The sequence below is a fragment of the Antrostomus carolinensis genome, unplaced genomic scaffold (assembly GCF_000700745.2).
Source record: "Antrostomus carolinensis isolate BGI_N321 unplaced genomic scaffold, ASM70074v2 scaffold1812, whole genome shotgun sequence".
Classification (NCBI taxonomy): Eukaryota; Metazoa; Chordata; class Aves; order Caprimulgiformes; family Caprimulgidae; genus Antrostomus; species Antrostomus carolinensis.
The window spans coordinates 9,933-15,182 of NW_010298727.1; positions in this window are offsets into that span (position 1 = coordinate 9,933).

Here is a 5,250-nt window from a genome sequence, read left to right on the forward strand (position 1 = left end):
CCCAGCAGAGCCGAAAGAGAAGGCCTCCCCCGTAGGAGAGCAGAGTGTTTTGGGAGAGGGAGCTCTGAGTGCCTATGAAACTAAATGGCAGTGGGTTGGCGGCCTGAGGGGAGCCACCAGCCTCCCTGGGAGGGGGTGCAGGGCTCTGTCCCATGGGAGTAGCATGGCATCCTGCCCTGCTGTCCTGGCACCCACGAGAGCTTCGCTCTGGAGTGCTGATGAACAGGGGTCTGCACTTTAAGGCTGGATTTTGAGCCTGAAGTGATGCTGCAAAGGAGAGGCTTGGGCAGCTTTCCCTTAAGCATGAGGGAAGAAGAAGACAGGCGAGAACAGCATTTGCTATGCGCCCTGTTTAATATGAATATCAAGAAGTGAATCTCTTTAATGTGACAATACTGATATTTTTATATGTATGTCCATCATTCCAATAGGAGACTATTGTTCTGTAAACATACTACTAAATCTAAAAGATAACATATTGCCTGTGAAACACAAGCAACTGCTGACAGATGCACAACCTGTACAACCCAGATTCGTAAGTGGACAGTATGGACAAAAACATATTCCTTTGGGAAAGGAAATAAATAAAATAGACCAGGACACTCTATTTTTCCTGACTTTGTGGAGTTTTGCATAGTGGCTTTTATGATAGAGTGCCTTAAGAGCAGCACAGAGTGAGATCAAAGAAACTTGGTTTGTACAGTGGTATTTTGATGCTGCAAATTAGATAGTTATTTATGAGTCCTGGGGGAAGGAAAAAAGAGCAGCACAATGAAGCAGCCAGTATAACAAATTTCAGAAATATTACAACACTTATTTACAAAGATAATATCTAACTTGATTGTTAGATAACAGAAGCTGCAGATTATTAATTTGTGTTTCAGGTTGAGATGAATAGAATTTTGCAAATAAACATTGCATGGTACAATATAAATTGTATCCATAAAAGAAGAGGGTATATTGTTTTGCATGATGTTATCTCACTTAATTATTTCAGTGCTTTTCTGTTTTGCTGCTGAAGTTATACACTGGAATTGATGAGAATGTAGCAAGCTTAAAGAGTAGAAACAGCTTTTCTTACAGGGCAAAAATGTAGCTGTTAAAAGCACACCACAAACAAAAACTCAGATAAGTTTGTTGCCTGAATAAACAATAAATATTTAAGATGTTGGAAGGTTTCTGTAAGTTTCAGATGAAAAGTGTGTTGGTAGTACTGAATTCAGATGTTTTGCAGCAGAGGAGATGCACTGCAGTGATGGCGAATGTTGGACTTTCCTTGTGTTGTTGCAATCTAAAGATTGCATGTTTTGCAAACTGGATTTTATTTGCATGTTACTGGAAAAAATATATTGGAAATATATTTTGGAAATACAGCTTGGAAAATCAGAGGTAACCTGTATGAGTTGGGGCTTAAATTCTGAAAAAAAGGTACCTTAAATATATAGACACTGCTCTTGAGCAGGAGTTGGCACCATTTGACAAAAGAAGTTAAAAAATAAACGGCCCTGGGGTGGGGTGCAGAGAAAGGTGGATTACTGTGAGTAGTGCTCTTTTTTTTTCTTTTTTTTTTTTTTTTTTAAAACCCCTTTTGTTTTTTTTTTTTTTTTTTTTTTTTTTTTTTTTTTTTTTCCATTTACAAGCATTCACACCAACATAACTGGTGAGTACCTGTCTGTGTAAATGAGTTTGCGAAATACTCCAGGAAAGCCAGTGTGTTTCAGATAATCCTTTGAACACTCTGTTCCATTTACTGGACTTTGTGATGTTTTGGAGAGTGGTACTTTTGTCTGAGCTCAAATATGGTAATTATTATCATTCATTGTATTAAGCAGATCAGTGACAATTAATACTGCTATCTTTTGTAGATTTATGCAGTAATGAAGTGTGGTTAAAGAAAAATTTTATGAGTGGGAAGTCAAAGACTGAACATGAAAGCCAGAATCAGATAGTCCTTCAAGGCTATATTTAATCTGCTGGATCATGCAGCCTTTAATTACTTGATCGTGGTCTCCCCCAAGTCAGTCAGTACTCAGAAAAAGGTGATTCTGCCTAAAAAGCAGCTTCTCAGTGTTTTGAGTTGCTTACATTTTCTGTGCTTGGTTCCCTATGTGATTTTTATGTCAAGGCTTTTAGTCTTGTGAAAGGAATGCATGAATTTCACCGTTGACTTTGCTACAGCACTTAGGGTAGCACCTCAGTAGCCCACAAGTGTTAATTAACCTTTATGTGGTGTGGGATGATGCTTGCATTTAACAGATGAAGAGTGAAGTTAAAAAGAGATTAAGGTCAAAAGTATCTGCTAATTACCCAATTTTCTAATTAAGTAATTGCCCAATTTGAAACTTGGAAGACTTGATTGTCAAAGTGCATAGGTGGGACAAGCATGTACATGTCAAAAGCCTGATTGCTGCTGGTGTGAGGTGCCTGTGAGAGCTCAGCACTCTTCCATGCCAGTGTCCCTTGTTGCAGGTTAGGCAGAACATGCAGGTTCTTCCTCAGTGCGGCCTTGGGAGAGTGGGAGGAATGCTTTCCTGCTCTTGGTGTCCTGTTCTGACCACTGTGGAGCCCCAGGTGGTGTCTGACAGCCTCTGTCCTGCGAAGCTGGAGCCTGTTGAGTTTCTCCATGGGGCAGCTGGGTTGCCATCAGCTCATGGTGTGGGGAGACAAGTGGTAGCAGAGCCCTGGGTGAAGAGGAGGACCTCAGGGATCCAGTCCCTCTTCAGCATGTAAAAAAGTTTTTTTTCTTAGAAAATTCTAATGGGATCAGTTTGAGCACAGGGGAAGATAGGGGAAAGGAACTCCAGGAGCTGAAATTTTTAGCCTACACAGTTTCATGCTGGGCAGAGTTATTACTTTGTAACTTTTAAATTAGCATTTTTTCATGGAAATGTTCTAACACTTCTAGCACGACAGGAAATATTTTCAACAAAGGGGATACTAATGTGTGTGTGCTGAAGTGTTATTTTTAATGCATGTGTAACTTAAAGTGGAGCAGTTCATTGCAGCTGTCTCTGGTCGCTATGCGAAATTCCATGCATGTGTTAGAAAAGATGCTCTCTGCTGCTGTATTTCTCTTACTGTGACATGAAAATAGGGTGGCATCAGACATTAAAAAGAGCTTGAGGTGACTGGGATTGCTGCTGGGCGAGTTATGCCAGGGATCCCAATCAGGTGCCTGTAACCACCATGAATTCTGTCTACAGAGTGTAGAGGTCGCTCATTTGTTTATCAGAAACAACATTTTGGAAGGTAAGGGCATGTCCTGCTGTTGAAGGCCAAGCATTGAAGACTCCTGAGCTTCAGAACAGCATCAGGAGCATCAAGAGCTAAGCAGAGCTAGAAGAAAAATACTTAAAAACCACAAAGCTTTTTAAGTAGTGGGTGGTGAAAATCCCATGAATGGTCTTACTGTTGAGATGTGTCTTAATGGAGGTGGAGCTGATAGGAAGTATGCAGTTGGGGAAGGATGCATGGGAGAGCCAGCATAATTACCTGCCTCTTCAAGTAATTATATTAATACCAATGTCAAATATGAAATGTGTGTAAGTGTTGCCTTTCTTTTGTTTTCTTGGTCTACGTATCAAAACTAGTATCGGCAAGTATAAAGTCTGTTCTGTTTCTTCTTAAAACTTGTGTGCCCAATAAATAACACAGTTACTGGAAACTTCGACAAGCTGAACACTCATGTTGATCAGAAACAGTATGGGTGGAGTCGTGCCCTGTGAATCTCCTGCTGATATATTTCTAGATTATCTGTATTCAAAATAATATGAGTGTTCACAGCAGGAGATGCACAGGATTACTACAAAAATATTTTTGTCATAAATGCTGTAATTTGTGGTTATTACAAAGTTATTTTTTCAGGATGTTTTTGTATTGTCTTTTAATCATTTTCCTTCCCTCACTTTTTCATGTCAGCAAAAAAGAAAAATAATAGCTGAAAGCACATGTACACAAACCTGTTTAGCATACATATTAAGGATGAAGTGGTGGATCATCTTACGTGTCAGACCAATCCTTTAAAATGAGATTGCCTAAAAACATGGGTGATGTTCTCTCTAATGTAATGGTGCAGTAGTAGACTCACAGGCATTAACTCACTTCAAATAAACCGTAAAGCAGTCCACAAATAGGAAAGATCAGTAGTGACTATTGCATTGCAGAATATTCATGTGCTAGGGTAAAATCTTCTCATGGATCATCTACAGATAGAACACTACAGTTGTACAATGTTGTGCTTTTCAATAAAAGTCCTAAGGAAACTTTGTCCAGCATAATTATATATATTTGTTCTTCTTTTAAAATTCAATGTAAAGCTTTAATTATTTAAATTTATACTTTATGGCCCATTTTTTTTTTAAATTGAGTTTTGGTGTATATCATTATCTGTACGATATAGACAGATCTGTATAGATCTATTCGAGCTGGGCCAGTTTACGTTTATACAAGCAATGCATAAATTCTTAACAGCATAAATTATATTCCTTTCAGGCTTTTGACTGAATTTTTTAGGCATTGTCTAGCTTTTTGGATTTGAGTGAGGGTTGGGTTTTTTGTTGTTGGTTTGTTGGGTTTTTTTATGGTCAACTTCTGTATCCATCAGTTAACGTGGTGGGTTACACTGCTATATTTTAAAGTGAATCACAAGAAATCTTTTTACACGGCTTATGATTTAAAATACAGATTAGCCATTGGGATGATCACTTAAGACACTATCCACTGGACATTGCACTCTCATTTTATGGTCTGATTCTGCAGTGGGATCTGTGCAAATAAACTTAGTGCTTACTGTAGACTTGTGTTGAAAGCGGCTTGTGAAGAGCAATATATTTTTTCTTTTTTTAATGAATTAGCATGCAGGGGACTAAAATAAGATTTTACTATGCAACATTAAACAATCTAATGAGCTGCACAAAAATGACAGTTTTCTCAGCATGATGGTCCTCGAGGAGCATCAACCCTGAGCAAATGAGCGGTGTGCGACAACACGTGTTCTTCCTGAAAACCTGACAAAATGTCTGTGAAAGAGAAAAATACAAGGCTTAGCTGCTGTTGGAACTACTAGCAATGCTGTGTATTTGAGCCATGAGTTGGGGACCACTGTCTGCAGTCAATGACTTATCTGTGCTACCCATCTCAAAGCATTTACGTTATTGTTCTAAAAGAAAATACAGAAAGAGCTTTTTCCTTTCTCTCCAATAATTAATGTGATACCAAGCAGTGCACTGGTTTTAATTCTGAATGGAAAAA